The sequence below is a fragment of the Balaenoptera acutorostrata genome, chromosome 20 (genome assembly GCF_949987535.1).
Source record: "Balaenoptera acutorostrata chromosome 20, mBalAcu1.1, whole genome shotgun sequence".
Classification (NCBI taxonomy): Eukaryota; Metazoa; Chordata; class Mammalia; order Artiodactyla; family Balaenopteridae; genus Balaenoptera; species Balaenoptera acutorostrata.
The window spans coordinates 39,658,486-39,675,895 of NC_080083.1; the positions used below are offsets into that span (position 1 = coordinate 39,658,486).

Genomic DNA, 17,410 nt, shown 5'->3' on the forward strand with positions numbered 1-17,410 from the left:
GACTCTTAGCTCAGTGACTCATTCGACCTCCCTTTTTTCAAATTCCTAGGTCAAAAGCCAAATAATATCATACGTTTGACATAAGACCATAGGTCTGAAAGAAGAGGACATATCCTGGGCTGATGTCCTGTTCTGATGTAAAGTATATGTTGCATATAAGGGAATAACATTCTGTTGTTCACTATCAAATTAGCAGAAATCAAGACTCAGAGGAATGTTTTCTTTACTGCTTTGTATAAAATATTAAAATTCAAAATCTTAACCAGGCATGAAGCAGTAAACAACAGTGATTGAGGAGTACAAGAGGTCTGGAATTAGCTGCTGGGATTTGAATTGTGCTTCTGTCACTTACTAGCTGTGACATCTTGGGCAAGTTACTCTTTGTACCTCAGTTTCCTCATCTGTAAAATGAGGTTGAGGGAACTTCCCTGGCGGTCCAGTGGTTAAGACTTTGTCTTCCAATGCAGAGGGTGTGGGTTCAATCCCTGGTCAGGGAGCTAAGATCCCACATGCCTCATGGCCAAAAAACCAAAACATAAAACAGAAGCAATATTGTAACAAATTCAATAAAGACTTTAAAAATGGTCCACATAAAAAAAAATCTTTAAAAAATAAAGATAAAAAATAAAATGAGGTTGAGAATAAGAGGACCCATCTCATAGGGTTACTGGGAGGATTCGATGAGACAGTAAACATAAAGCACCTAGAATAATGCCCGGCACATAAATGTTCAATAAATGTAAGCTAAGATTATTAATTGATATAGAATTATTAGCAATGAGCCAAGCCCACCTCCCTCTCCTATGGGGATCTCTTCTTACTACAAGTCACTGTTTCGAAAATTACACCTAGCATGTCTGAAGCAGTGTCTCCATTCTCAGAAGGATTCTGCATTTTCTTCTTAAGGTTTATGCAAGATGATATTATCCCTTGAAAACTACAAATGTCAGGTATACTCTGGGGAAAGTGGCCTGGTTGGAAATGGGACTTGAAGTGTTGACATCGAAGAATGCTTGAAGTAACTGGACATGATTACCCTATTTAAGAGGGCCTCCAAGGAGATTATGGAGCCGTCTTGAAATAGCAGGTCATGTAGGGGGAGGACTAGAGGGCAGCTTATAATCAAAGCTACAAGGAGATACATTTTTTTCTCAAGATAAGATCTTTACTGATTTATTTTTAAATTTTTTTTAATTTATTATTTTTGGCTGTGTTGGGTCTTCGTTGCTGCACGCGGGCTTTCTATAGTTGCGGCGAGCGGGAGCTACCCTTTGTTGCAGTGCGCGGGCTTCTCATTGCAGTGGCTTCTCTTATGAAGCTATTAACAAAAGGATAATAGCGGTGGCTTCTAGAGCCCACGCGCCTAGAGCACGGGCTCTAGGCGCGCGGGCTTCAGTAGTTGTGGTGCCCGGACTCTAGAGCGCGGGCTCGGTAGTTGTGGCACATGGGCTTAGCTCCTCCGCAGCACGTGGCATCTTCCCAGACCAGGGCTCAAACCTGTGTCCCCTGCATTGGCAGGCGGATTCTTAACCACTGCGCGACCAGGGAAGTCCAAGATCTTTATTTTAAACGCTTAATAAAGCTAAAATTAAAAAAAAAAATTTTTTTTTTTTTAATGAGTGAGAGTTGTCTAAAATAGTTAGGGGGATCTTGGGAAATAGTGGAGTCCCCAGCACTGGAGTTGTTCAAGCCCAGTTTTGGCAGCAAATGGCAAGGATGCAGTCAAGGGAAACACAAGATGGGAGTTGGAATAGGTGAGTTTCAAGATCCTGTTCACTAGATTTGTGATCTTAAAATCATTGGGCTGGCAAAGTTTCTTTTGGAGCCAACCACTCCCCTTTTCTGCTGCTTTTTCTAATTCTCATATTCTACGCCTGTTGGTCCTCCATTCCCCAAGACCCAGTGACTGCTTGCTGCCATGGGTTACCCAAAGTGTTTTACTGAGGTACACATGCCCACCAGCTTCCCTGTTGCTCCTTCTATACGCAAGCTTTAGTGTACTAATCCCAACCAGTTGCTGAAGAAAAAAAAAAAAGGCTAAGGCTCCTCAAGCTAATTCTTACTAAAATATAAATGACTAAGTCATTCACTTTATGTGTTCTCTTCTCAGGGATACATCCCTTTAAAAGGAAATACTTGGGGGCTTCCCTGGTGGCGCAGTGGTTGAGAATCTGCCTGCTAATGCAGGAGACACGGGTTCGAGCCCTGGTCTGGGAGGATCCCACATGCCGCGGAGCGGCTGGGCCCGTGAGCCACGGCTGCTGAGCCTGCGCTTCTGGAGCCTGTGCCCCGCGACGGGAGGGGCCGCGATAGTGAAAGGCCCGCGCACCGCGATGAAGAGCGGTCCCCGCACCGCGATGAAGAGTGGCCCCCACTTGCCGCAACTGGAGAAAGCCCTCGCACGAACCAAAGACCCAGCACAGCCAAAAAAAAATAAATAAATAAATAAAACACATGTCATAAAAAAAAAAAAAAAAGGAAATACTTGTTTGGTATAATTGCAAACATATAAAAATAAACAAAGGCTATGAAGGGTACCAAAATATGCCATTCCAAAATATGCCTCTTTGGCATATGGATCAATTTGGCCAATGAAAACAAGCAGACTTAGGAAAAGCTTGAAAACAGGGCACAAATTCTCTTTTCTTAAAGGAAATTTCCATTTGTGTGTCTCCCTCTTCCTAACCAGGAAGAAAAGGACTCTTAACTTTTTTTGTTTTTGGTCGTGCCTTGAGGCTTGCAGGATCTTCTTAGTTCCCAGGCCCTCAGCTCAGAGTCCTAAGCACTGGACCATTCCCTTAACAACTCTTATTAAAGGAGAAGGCACCCACTTAAATCTACATAACAAACCTTACTAAACAACCCTTGTTTACTGCACTTTTCCTGGTCGCCTTCCCATAACGTACTCCTCTGCCCAGAAGCCCCAAATTTCTTCTCTTTTGTTTAGCCTAAGATGGGATATAAGCCCAAATGCTAGCTACCCTTTCGGGTAGCTCATCGCTGGGTACTCCCATAGATGCATGTGCAACACACATGTTAATAAACATCTGTTTTTCTTTTGTTAATCTGTTTTTGGCCAGTCTAATTTATTGGGTCCTAGCTGGAGAACGGAAGATGGGTAGAAGAAAAGATTTTTCCTCCCCTACAATTGGAAAGAAATATGCAAACAACAATAACTTTTAAGTTGGTAGGATTAAATTTTCTCTTTTAAAAATTTCCTTAAATACTGCTCTTGTAGTACGTTTATTAAAAACAAAAGCGTGACACTAATGCTCATTTTGATCAGAACATGAGTAAACTGTGGAAGAGGAAAACTCAGAGAGAGCAGAGAGCATTAGGGCTCTTTCCCAGACGTCTTTTTGTCTGACCTGCATTAAACTGTCCTAGAGAACAGTGGACCAGGGTGGCTCCTGGACCTGACCTCCAGAAGATTTATTCAACCTGCTTTTTTTCCTTCAGTGTTTCCCCTCTCTCCCTTTCTTCTCTCCACTCTAGAGAAAGAGCGTTTCTTGTTCTTAACAACTTCAATTTTAATTGCAGAAAGTTTAAGGGGTCTTTCCAGACTACTCTCAGCTGGGTAGATCCTGGAAAATGACTAGATAACGAAAGTAGGAATGGTGATGAGGGAGAAAACTCTGCAGCTGTGACGTATACCAGTGAAAGAGCAAAGGCAGGGTCATCTGGCAGGAGATGAAACACTCCAAAGGACAAGAATTGGATTAAACTATACTTTGTGGATTTAGAGGTAGAAGGTTCAAGGTACAAGTGGACGGGCTGTGACTAGACTGGGAAAGAAAGACAAGATTGCAGTATATGATACAATAACGAGAAGAAGGCAAAGACATTTCCTGCTCACAGAATGCCCTGTGTTCCTCCTTATTTCCTAGCTCCCTTAGAGTTAGGCAGGGCCATTTGACTAGTTCTAGTCAATGGGCTGGAAGGAGCAGTGATAAGTGTCACCTTCAGGCCAAACCAACCATTTAAGGGCAACTGCATGACCCTCCAGCTCTCTCTGCTCTGTTGGGCTGCACGTAGGCTGTGTATTAAGGTGGTAGAGCCACATGTTGGAAAGAATCAGGTTCCCAAGTCATTGCAGAGGGAGAACTAACCACAGAGGTGCTGACCCTGCAGCAGATTTCAGGTGAGTGAGAAAGTCTGGTTTTGTTCAGTGCAATGGACAAAATGTTTATGTTCTCTCCTCCCACCCCACCCCGGCAACAACCAAATTCTTATGTTGAAATCCTAAGACCCTAGATAATGGTATTAGGAGGTGGAGCCTTTGGGAGGGGCTCCACCCTCATGAATGGGATCAGTGCCCTTGTAAAAAAGACCTTGCTGTTTTCACTGTGTGAGGTTACAGTGAGAAAACTGCTATTAATGAAGGGGATTCTCACTAGACACCAAATCTATTGGCATCATGATCTTGGACTTGCCTGTCTCCGGAACTATGAGAAATAAATGTTTGTTGTCTGTTTGTTTGTTTTTGGCTGCATCATGCGGCTTGTGGGATCTTAGTTCCCTGAGAACCCAGGCCCTTGGCAGTGAAAGTGCAGAGTCCTAAACACTGGAATGCCAGGGAATTCCCCAATGTTTGTTTTTTATAAACTACCTAGTCTATGGTATTTTTTGGGTTTTTTTGTTTTGTTTTTTGGCTGTGCTGTGCAGCATGTGGGATCTTAGTTCCCCGACCCGGGATTGAACCATGCCCCCTGCATTGGGAGCGCAGAGTCTTAATCACTGGACTGCCAGGGAAGTTCTGGTATTTTTGTTATAGCATCTGAATGCACTAAGAAATTAAGCCATGGAGATTTGGCGATTATTTTTTTCTTCAGCACAACCCAGCCTATCCTGACTAATACAAAAGGCACTATGATCATAGCATTATAGAAATCACAGATTATACGACATTTACATTCAGCTGCAATTTGAAGAGGCTGAAGGGAGGAAGGAGAGATACTACCTAACCAGTCTAATATCGTAATCTTCAACAGTAAAGACCAAAGATAACATGTGCAGGTCACAGGCTCCCAGTGGGGGTCCTGGAGAGTCAGAGGACATGAAAGCAAGAAACAGATTAATGCTAAATCACTGCTCTGAATGCAGAGCTTCTTCAGCTACATAATCCTTCCCCCAGAGAATTTTAGCCTGAAAAACTATCAGGGTCAAGGCAAGTGGAAGGACTGTTATAGGCAAAGTCCATGTTTTTGCTAAAGGCTTTATTATACCTAAGTTTAGAAATTGGAGACAAGACAAAAAAGAAAGAAACAAAATGGAGACAAGAGGAGGGTTGTAAGAGAATGTAAAAATAAATGGGATTGAGGAGTTTTTGGAGACAAGATCAATGGTATTAGTGTCATTGTTCAAAGGCAAGAGCAGAAAACACAGGGACGTCAAAGGCAGGCAATATAAATGAATAGAAGGACAAAGATGACTGATGTAATTTGGGTTGGGGTGTGATCCTTAAGGTCTAATTGGGCCAGGGATGTCTGTGATTTCTGAAGACATATTCTATGCTGTATAGCATGGTAATTAAGCATGTGAGCTCTGGAGCAAGAGTAAGATGGATTCACAGCCTGGCTCTGCTGTGAATTAGTTTTGCAGCCTTGGGTAAGTTATTTAACTTTCCTGGTGCCTCTGTTTCCCCATCTGTAAACTAAAAATTAGAATAGTGCGCTCTTCATATGGTTGTTGCACCAGACTGTGTGAGGAGTCTCTCACAACTTCCTTCCCCAATCAGCAAATAATGCAGGTTTCCCAAAAAACTCTCCCTCTCCCTCCCTCAGTGATCAGGGCCTCACTCAGAAGATTGAGGAGGTAGTTTTTCCTTCCACACTCTAGAGCCAGAAGCAGACAGATGATCTCTGTATAGTTTTTGTGAAACAGAGGCAATTACCTTCACCAAATGATCCTGCTGTTTGATTTGTAGTTTGACTCTGGAGTCAAAGGTGGAAGTGTTCATACTTCATTCTTGCTTACAAACAGGGAAGATTCCCTGGGGGTCCATTCCCAATTAGTGTTATGAATATACTCTCTTAGCGCTGCATCCTCAGATGCCTTTCCATTTCTCATACACAGGCATAATGCATTACTTGCTCTGATTCCTTAAATCATTAATAACAGGACAATCATGACCTGAATCAATTCTTTTCTTTCCACAGTATTAGAGTATTGGTCTGGAATTATAATTTCTTTGCACCCCATAGTGATCCCTCCCATTGAAGTGAAACCTGGGAATGAAACCTTTTTCAGAGTGAAGCAGCATACATGTGTTTAAGGCCCAGGCTCTGACACTGCACTGATTGGTTTAAATCCTGGTTCTACCTCTTCTAGCTATCTGACCTCGAGCAAGTTACCCACCCTCCATGAGCCTCAGTTTCCTCACCTAAAGAATGAGAATAGGCCCGGCTAGGCCGGGCCTGAGAAGTTGGACCAACCCCCGCCTGAGTAGGACAGGGCAGGTGACAGACCTCTACTGGCCCCAGTGATGATGGCGGTGTTTCACGATGAGGTGGAGATCGAGGACTTCCAATATGAGAAGGACTCAGAGAGGTACTCCTACCCCTGCCCGTGTGGGGGTAACTTTTGCATCACCTGGGAAGATTTGACAAATGGGGAAGACATGGTGAAGTGCCCTAGCTGCTCTCTCATTATAAAAGTGATTTATGACAAAGATCAGCTTACGTGTGGAGTGTGGAGAGACAGTCCCAGCCCCTTCCACCAGCAAAAAACTAGTTAAATGCTAAAGAAGACTTTAGGACTCCAAAGCCTGAACTTTTGGGAATTAACCAAGCTGGAAAAATCAAATGCAAAGTCACTGGCTTCTTCATGGGGAGAATTTTTTGTGTGTGTGGCCGCGCCATGGGTCTTGCGGGATCCTAGTTCCCCTGACCAGGGATCAAACCCGTGCCCCCTGCAATGGAAGTGTGGAGTGCTAACCACTGGACGGCCAGGGAATTCCCGAGAATCATTTTGTAGCTTGCTGTTCATTAGAGAGTGGATTCTTTGCATTGGCTGCAGAATTAAGGTCCAATTGAAGAAGCAAGTCCACTACATGACATACCTGGATTTTGTGCTTAGAACTTTGAATTGGAAGTTTTCTTAATTTTCCATCCGAACTTAAAGGAAGATAATTTCAAATCAGTGCTTTCTTTCCCTCAGTTTTATTTTTAATTTATATTTTTAAAATTAGTTTATTTATTTTTTAAATTTTGGCTGCACTGGTTCTCCATTGTGGTGTGCAGGCTCTTCGTTTCAGGCTTCTCTCTAGTTGCTGCGCACAGGCTTCCCTAGTTGTGGCACGTAGGCTCCAGAGCACGCAGGCTCAGTAGTTGTGGTGTGCGGGCTTCTCCCTAGTTGCGGCGCGTGGGTTTAGGTGCCCCGGCATGTGGGATCTTAGTTCCCTGACCAGCGAACGAACCCGCGTCCCCTGCATTAGAAGATGGATTCTCATCCACTGGCCCACCAGGGAAATCCCAGTTTTATTACTTTTATATCTTACACCTAATTACTTCATTATCTGACAACAGCATCATCTACTTCAAAGTCATTAGGATTCTTTAAAAAAAAAGGGGGGGGGGACTTCCCTGGTGGCACAGTGGTTAAGAATCTGCCTGCCAATTCAGGGGACATGGGTTCGAGCCCTGGTCCGGGAAGATCCCACATGCCGCGGAGCAACTAAGCCCGTGCACCACAACTACTGAGCCTGCGCTCTAGAGCCTTCAAGCCACAACTACTGAAGCCCGCACGCCTAGACCCTGTGCTCTGCAACAAGAGAAGCCACTGCAATGAGAAGCCCGCTCACTGCAATGAAGAGTAGCCCCACTTGCCACAACTAGAGAAAGCCCATGTGCAGCAACAAAGACCCAATGCAGCCAAAAATAAATAAATAAATAAATTAATTAATTAATTAATTAAAAGGGGGGTTAAAAAGAAAGAATGAGAATAGTAGTAGTATGTATATCATTAAGTGGTTATTCGGATTTAAAAAGTTACTGTAAGTAAAGCACTTTGTACCTGGCACAGAGCAATCTTTCAATAAACATTTGTTATTATTCATTTCTGTGTAACAAATGAATGGTAAATATTGCCCGTTTGTAAATATTTTATTGACCTACAGATCACTTTTATGCAGATAATTCCTACATGTCTCTCCTTAGGCCTAGCATCTCTTCTGAACCCCAGATAAGTGTCCTTAATTGATTACTACATATTTTCTCTCTCGCTTTGCTTTCCATCAGATTCAGCATTACACCAAACTCATCTTCCTCTAGCTGGCTCCCTCTGGTCTTCCTTATTTCTGTTAATATCATTATTGTTACAGTTTCTTAGGTATAATAATTGTCACCCATAGCTATAAAAAAACCAAACAACTGACATTTATTATTTACTATGTGCCAGACACTGTGTTAAGTTTTTATTGAATTACTTTATATAATCCTCACAACAGTCTCATGATGATATAGCAGATATAGAAACTGAGGCTTAGTGATGTTGAATAACTTGTGCAAGTTCATATAATTAATAAGTGGCTGAGTCAAGAATCACCCCCACTTCTTTTGAAAACAGAGCTATGCTCCTAAGCACTATCATTGCTATAATACAGTTCTTCTCTCTCCCTTTTAATTATATTTAATCATTTCCTGTCAGTTTATCCTAGGAATTCTATCACAAACATTCCTTTGACCACTTTAATCCTCATACCTTGATTATTATTGCCATCAGCATCCTCCTAAAGAGTCTCCTTTCTTCCAGCTTCTTGCTCTCCAATCAATCCTCCAAATTAGAGCTAGATTCTTCCCTGTCTAAAACAGAGCTCTCCCTATGTAGCAGGGTAACCTTGGATCATCTCTTCCGATCTATCTGTAGCTCTGTAAAGTGAGTGAATGGCCTTGATATTTTTTGTTTTTTATTTATTTATTTATTTATTTTTGACAGTTTTTTTGAGTTATAGAATTTTAGGATATTTCTCATGTCACTGTCCTATCCCCAAAGCTTCAATGGCTTGCCATTAATTACAGCCTAAGGTTTTTTTGTTTTTTTTTTTTTTTTGGTTGCATTGGGTCTTCGTTGCTGTGTGGTGTGCAGGCTTCTCACTGCGGTGGCTTCTAGTTGTGGCACGTGGGCTCAGTAGTTGTGGCGCACAGGCTTAGTTGCTCCACGGCATGTGGGATCTTCCCGGACCAGGGCTCAAATCCGTGTCCCCTGCATTGGCAGGCGGATTCTTAACTACTGCGCCACCAGGGAAGCCCCTAAGGTCTTAACTTAGACTAGCATTCAAGGTCTGTCACTAATCTTGGTGGTTCTATCCCCCACTGTTCTCTAGCACTTTATTAGGAATGTGTAGTCAGTTTCTCAGACATTTTCTGCTTTTCCCTACTTACATCTTTGCTCTTGACTACTTTCCTGATCTCCCAGTACCTACAGACTTATGTATTTATTAATACCATCTTCTTTTTGTGTATGCAAATCCTACCTCCTCTATAAAATCTTTCCCCTACTCTATCAAAGCAGCATAGTGACCCCTCTTTCTCTCTTCACAATAGTTGATATCATTAGTACAGTTCACTAAACATTACTCCTATTATTATTTTGGGAGGTGAATATATTTGATTAGCAGATTTTTTTTAGCAAGGGGTGGGTAGAAAGCAGTGATCTAATGTCTGAAGTAGTGAATTCCCATTTTGGGAGGTTTCAAGCAGAGACTGAAACCCCTTGCTAAGGTTTCTGGAGATGGGATTGGTCCATTTGCCAGTTAAGATTACTTTCATCTTTAAATTCTTATTATTTTCTGATTTGGTTTGCAGAAATATTTACCTCTGGAAGCATGGAGGGTTGTGTGTGAGGTTGGGAAAGGAAGATTAGGGTGAGTCGTGTAATTAGGACTGCTTCCAGGAAGAGATGAGACCTTCCTGTTTACTACTGCCCATCCCTCTTCTCCAGCATTTGCCTGGGCAAGACCCTCCCCACCCAATAAAGCTTAAATCATGAACTGAAAGGAGCCTCACTCTAAGACATGGTCTTGCAGTGTACCAATCAATAGCACTGGAATCATCAAACTCTCAGGATCCATCCCAGAACTTACTGAATCAGAATTTGAAGTTTGGGCTTCCTTGGTGGCACAGTGGTTAAGAATCTGCCTGCCAATGCAGGGGACATGGGTTCAAGCCCTGGTCCGGGAAGATCCCACATGCCGTGGAGCAACTAAGCCCATGTGCCACAACTACTGAACCTGAGCTCTAGAGCCAGTGAGCCACAACTACTGAGCCCACACTCCACAACTACTAAAGCCCACGCACAAAGAGCCCATGCTCCGCAACCAGAGAAGCTACTGCAATGAGAAGCCCACGCACTGCAACAAAGAGTAGCCCCCACTCGCCGCAACTAGAGAAAGCCCACGTGCAGCAGAGAAGACCCAACACAGCCAAAAATAAGTAAATAAAATAAATAAAATTTAAAAAAAAGAAATAGAATTTGCAGTTTAACAAATTCCCAGTGATTCATTTGTACACAGAGATTTTAGAAGCACTAGTACAGTGGACCCCAAACACTAAAAAAAAAAAAAAGAAGAAGAAGAAGAAGAAGAAAAAAGAAAACTAGGAGTCAACATCTATTTTTTTTTCCTCTCATGCCCCACATCCTATCCATCAGCAAGATCTATGTATAGGCTTGAAACACAACTCATATGGGATTCAAATGCAGCCAAAACTCAGATTGGGACTTGAACCCACAGGCTGAGACTTTTACTCAGCCAAAACTCAGATTTGGACTCAAATCCACTGTCTTTTAATCAAAATCACTCACCTAGTGTCAGGACTTACTGAAGCTCAGATTCTTTATGTCTTAGCACAGAAGGAATTCTGTGAGAGGCAAAGTGATGGGTAAGGAGTAGATTTATTAATATAGGATGCTTGTGAGGGATATAAGTGGGTAGGCAAGGGGCCTCTGCCCTGAGAACTAAGTGAGAAGGCAGGTTTATTCAGGGAGATACACACTCCATGGACAGAGTGTGGGCCACTTCAGAAGGTGAGAGGCCCTGAGAGATACACATGTCATAGACAGAATGCAGTCCATCTCAAAAGGTGAGCACAGCCTGGAAAAATGGGGTGGTTAGTTTTTATGGGCTGGGTAATTTCATAGGCTAACAAGTGAGAGGATTATTCCAACTATTTTGGGGAAGGGGTGGGGATTTACAGGAATTAGGCTACCTGCCTTTTTTTGGCCTTTATAGTTGGCCTTGGAACTGTCATTGTGACTGTCGGTGAGTTGTTTAGCATGCTAATGTATTACAATGAGTGTATAATGAGGCTCAAGGTTTACTGGAAGTTGAATCTTCTACCACCTTGGGCCTAGCTGGTTTGAACTAGTTTATGTTGGATCCTCAATGGCTATGTCATTCTTTAAGGGTTGTGCCCTGCCCCCTTCCCTCCTGTTTCAGGCTCAACCTTAAATATATACCCTGTAACTAACTACTTTTCATTCTCTCTTTTGTCACCACTTATTTCAAACCACCATCATCTCCCACTTGGACTACTGTAACAGGGAAGAACAAAATCTGACTCCATGTTGGATCTGTTTCTTTTACTTTGACCTGTACTTTCCATTGCTTTTGTTCTGTCTATAGCTATAGGCATACATAATGGTCTGCCTTGGGGAACCCTGCTCCTCTGCCTGAATGTTAAACTAAAGTGCCTTTGTTCAGCTCTCAGGGCAACACCCTGACCCTGTCCACCTGTGAAAGACTGCAGAAAAGAAAAAATTAACACATTCCCCAAGGCTGGCCAAAACCAGGAGATATTTTGCAAGACTTATGGCCTTTTTACTTTACTTCCTCACCTCCTCCCCCTCCCTGTTCTATAAAAGAAACTAGCATCCACACCCTGATAAGATGGTACTCTAGGACACTAGTCTACCATGTTCTCAGATGCCTGGCTTTCCAAATAAAGTCGCTATTCCTTGCCTCAACACCTCATCTCCCAATTTATTGGCCTGTCATGTGGTGAGCAGAGTGAGCTTGGACTCGGTAACAAATTTGGCTTAGCCAGCCAGGAGCCTTGCTGCTTATGGCTAGCCAGCCCTAGTCAGGGAATTTTGGAGCAAGGCCCTAGCAGCTGCCAGGACCATTTGTCCTGAGGATCTTCCCTTCAATATTCCACTGGCTACCCCAGCACTTGGCAGTTGGAGCAAGGAATCGACAAACTTCTGCGAGTTGATGGACTTGACCTTTGTAGGGTAAGTCGTTCTGGTGTGTATAACGGGGGACAGATTCTCCCCTCAATTTGGGTTTTCCCTTTACAGCACAAGCCAATTTGTTTTGCATTTGATTGGGGTACCCTGCTGGAGAGGGGAATTGTTGTTTGACTATACCTGATTTGGGAACGGGTTCATTTGCTTTTGTTTTGTGTGCATCGATGTTGGAATTTGTTTGTGCTTTTTGCATTAGAATTTGTTTGTGGCAGGGCTTCCCTGGTGGCACAGTGGTTAAGAATCCGCCTGCCAATGCAGGGGACATGGGTTCAAGCCCTGGTCCGGGAAGATCCCACATGCCACGGAGCAACTAAGCCTCTGTGCCACAACTACTGAAGCCTGTGTGCCTAGAGCCCATGCTCCACAACAACAGAAGCCACCACAGTGAGAAGCCCGCACACTGCAATGAAGAGTAGCTCCCGCTCGCCGCCAACTAGAGAAAACCCACACGCAGCAACAAAGACACAACACAGCCATAAATAAATAAATCAATCAATTTATTTAAAAAAAATTTGTGTGTGTCTTTTGTGTTTTGGTGTTATCAAACGTATAAAAATGGGAAATAGTCCATCTATCCCGAAGGAGAGCCCTTTGGGTCGTATATTAGACAAATGGGCAAAACATAGCCGTGCGCCTATGACTACTCAATTATAATACAATCTTGCAATTAGAAGTGTTTTGCAAAAGAGCAGGGAAAAGTGATGAGATTCTATATGTAGAAACATTTATGCTATTGCATCAGGAGGAAAAGGAGTCAGAGGGCTGCCACTTTATCGCTCAGTGGTCTGAAAGAAAGCTCAAGGGGGGACCTAGACAAAAGAGCTTAAACAAAATTCAGGAGATAGATAAAACAAAAACCAAATGAGGATCCATCAGAGTTTCTAGAAAGGGTTTATCAAGCTTATAGGTGCTATATGGATGCAGACCCTGAGGCCCCTGAGAATGTAAGGATGATAAACATGACCTTCATCGGGCAAAGCACCTCAGATATAAGAAGAGAATTACAGAAGTTAGATGGTGCGTTTGGAATGAGCCCTTCTCAATTAGTATATGTTGCCTTTAAACTATTCAACAACAGGGAACAACGACAGAAGCAAGAAGATGCAAAACGGAATGCAGCTTTTCTGGCAGCAGCATTGAATTCCCAGAAGGCAAGTAACCTAATGGAAGGTAAGCCACCATTGGGGAAGGAACAATGTGCTTATTGCAAGGAGGAAGGGCATTGGAGAAAAGATTGCCCTAGACTAAAGAAAAAGAAAGAAAATAATAAAAAGGAGACAGGAGTCTCTCATATAGGAGAAAGAGAGGAACACTCTGATAATAAATGAAGAGCCCAGGGGACTCCCTTGGACTTGAGGCGTCCGATTCTAATTTCCCCACAGGAGCCCCAGGTAATCTGACAGTGGGGAGCAAGTTGACTGACTTTCTAATAGATACAGGTGTCACATACATATACTGTGGTAAATACCAAGGTGGCACAGAAAACATCTCAGTCTATCCCAGTCATGGGAGTTTCTGGAGAATGCCAACTAGGGGACCTCACCCTGAAACATCCAGAGCGTCCAATCCCCCTTTTGGGACAAAATCTCCTTTGTAAAAGGGATGCTAGGACACCCAATCTAAAACAATATCCTCCGAGACAAAAGGCCCAAAAGGGAATTCAGCCAACTCTGGAAAAGTTTTTGAAAACAGGACTGATTAAACCTTGTGGGTCCCCATATAACACCTCTATCCTCCCAGTCAAAAGGCCAAACTCAGCAGAGTATTACTTTGTCCAAGATCTGAGGGCTATTACTGAAGTAGTCCAAAACTTACACCCTGTGGTGCCTAATCCATACACTCTGCTCATAACTATTCAGGGAGACTACGGCTGGTTCTCAGTCCTTGACTTAAAAGATGCTTTTTTTCTGCATTCCTATTGCAGAAGAATCACAGCAGCTATTTTACTTTTAAATGGCAGGACCCAGAAACACAGGTAGTCCAACAGTATTGTTGGACTGTCCTGCCTCAAGGATTTAAGAATTCCCCTACCTTGTTTGCGGAGACGTTGGTTGGAGATCTTAGAAACAATACTGGATGAAGGACTCTTACTCCAATATGTGGACAACTTGCTCATAGTGAGCCCTACATATGATAAATGTCTACAAAATACCATCAGAACCCTGAACTATTTGGCCAATTTTGAATATAATGTCTCCCAGAAAAAAGCCCAGATATGCAAACAGCAAGTCATGTATATGGCCTTTGTCCTCTCCCAAGGACAGCGGGATCTTTTGCCTGACAGAAAGCAGGCAACTGCAGGCTTGGGAGCACCCAAGACCCGCAGACAACTGAGAGGTTTTCTGGGACTGGCAGGGTTCCGTCAGATTTGGATCCAAACTATGGGCTCATAGTAAAGCCCCTCTAGGAGGCACTGAAGGGACATGATCTTGAGCCCCTTACTTGAACTGAAGAGTGCCAAACAGCCTTTGAAACAATAAAAACGAAGTTAGTCTCAGCCCAGGCTTTGGAACTACTGGACTTAAAGAAACCTTTCAAACTGTATGTACATGAGAGACAAGGCAGAAGCCTTGGGGTGTTAATTCAAACTCTGGGGGATATCCCTCAACCCGTTGCCTACTTCTCAAAACGACTAGAACATTTTGTTAAGGGATAGCCCCCTTGCCTTGGAGCTGTAGCAGCTACTTGTGAGGTACTTCAGGAAGCTGAGAAGTTTACCCTGGGGCAACCCACCACTGTATGTTCCTCACCGTGTCCTTTCTTTGCTGGAACAGAAAGGGGGCCTGTTTATATTACATGTCTGTGTATACATTGTACATATGAGATATCTCTACCTCTGAAAAATATTATCAAAACTGAGTTTATAAAGAGTTTTATTCAATTTAAAAGTAAGCACTTACAAATTAAATATAAAGAAACCAGCCCAAATGACTTTCAGGTTCATGTGTACTGGGAAATATTCAATATTAAGTTGATACCTGGTATTAAAGTTTGTTTGTTGACTAGTTAATATAAACATGTCTTTAGAGTCATTAATATGAAGTATAATACTTTATGGTACCTAGGAATCAAATTAGACCTTATTACATCTGTTGCAAGGAAAATAACTTGATATAATTAAACTTTAAAGTAAATGTAAATGAGATATGAACTTTTGGGTAAACTCTTTAAAAATAATTATATTTTAGAAATGTCTACTTAAAATGATCTTTCCAGGGCTTCCCTGGTGGCGCAATGGTTAAGAACCCACCTGCCAATTCAGGAGACATGGGTTCGAGCCCTGGTCTGGGAAGATCCCACATGCCGCAGAGCAACTAAGCCCGTGCGCCACAACTACTGAGCCTGTGCTCTAGAGCCTGTGAGCCACAACTACTGAGCCCACGTGACACAACTACTGAAGCCCGCGTGCTCTAGGGCCTGCATGCTGCAACTGCTGAAGCTTGTGTGCCTAGAGCCCGTGCTCCGCAGCAAGAGCAGCCACCGCAATGAGAAGCCTGCGCACCGCAACGAGGAGCCTGCGCACCGCAACGAGAAGCCTGCGCACCACAATGAGAAGCCTGCGCACCACAAGAGTAGCCCCCGCTAGCCACAACCAGAGAAAGCCTGCATGCAGCAACAAAGACCCAATGCAGCCAAAATAAATAAATAAATAAATTTTAAAAAATGATCTTTCCAGATATTTGGTAACTTTAAGTTCTAGAGTTATGCTAATTTAAGTTAAGTGATGGAAGTTTATTGATTTGCTAGATAAAATCCAAAAAAAAACCCCAAAGTATGTCTCAGAGATGGTTGGTTTTATTTTTTCATTTTTAAAAATATTTTATTTATTTATTTATTTATTTACTTTGGCTGCACTAGGTCTTTTTTTTTTTTTTAAAGGAATTCCTTTATTTTTATTTTTTATTTATTTATTTATTATTATTTTTTTTTTGCTGTGTTGGGTCTTCGTTTCTGTGCAAGGGCTTTCCCCAGTTGCGGCAAGCGGGAGCCACTCTTCATCGCGGTGCGCGGGCCTCTCACTATCGTGGCCTCTCTTGTTGCAGAGCACAAGCTCCAGACGTGCAGGCTCAGCAGCTGTGGCTCATGGGCCCAGCCGCTCCGCGGCATGTGGGATCTTCCCAGACCAGGGCTCGAACCCGCGTCCCCTGCATTGGCAGGCAGATTCTCAACCACTGTGCCACCAGGGAAGCCCTGTACTCAAATCTTTAAACATGCTATTTTAAGTTTTGTCTTGATGCTTTTACAAAATGAAGATTTTCAAGAAGACTCATAAAAAGGAACTTTTTTTTTAACAAATATAAGTTTCTGATAGCATTTAGGTAATACCATTGGACTGGGTAACATATGACAAAACTAATGGAAAACCTGATTACTTTATCCAGATCAATAGGAATTAATTACATGGGACTGAGTGAACTGATGAATATGATTTATAACTTTATGACTTTGGGAAATATACTAGCCTTAATCTTCATTTTCCAGAAAAATTTTTTCTCTTATGCTATGACCTACAACAAGTTAATAAAGTATACCCTTGTAAACAAAGATGAAACATTTACTTTTTTCTTTCTACCTGATCCTGCCAGAATTTGGCTTCTCCAGCTGGCTCTCCTGTGGACTTGATGGTTTATTGTAACTGGATTACATGTTTTAATTTGTTTTTTGTTTCCAAATTGTTTATGCTTTGTGTCTCCCTGCTGCACTATGACTTTGTCAATGTTACTAGCTGCATTACTTATATACTGTCTATTTTATAAGATTGTTGTCTCTTACAGTACCCAGTGTGTAACCAGGCCTCCAACAAAATGGATGATGGCTAAACATCTTGAGGAAATAGATCACATTTATGACTTTTATAGAATAATTGTAATAGTGTGATTCTAAGTATGGGAAGAAGCAATAAGGAAAAACATTTCCTGGATCATAACAGACTAGTAAGACAGCGGGTCCAGATAATTTTTAATTATCAACAGGGCCTAATCCGGAAACAGCACGTAGAGTGTCATATCAACAAGAATTTTTGCCTGATCTGGGATGAGCCTCAGCACCATGGGACAAAATTTGGTCATGAATTGTCTCCCAAATATTGGTCAAATTCCTGACCAAGAGGAGGATCTGAGAAATGGAATATTTCCTGCCATATCCATAAACAAAGGATGTCACAGTC

General features: G+C 42.5%; 1 pseudogene; it reads left to right on the top strand.

Moving 5' to 3' along the window:
* Positions 1–6,487: 6,487 nt before the first annotated feature.
* LOC103010080 (diphthamide biosynthesis protein 3-like) lies at positions 6,488–6,743 on the top strand (annotated as a pseudogene).
* Positions 6,744–17,410: the final 10,667 nt, after the last annotated feature.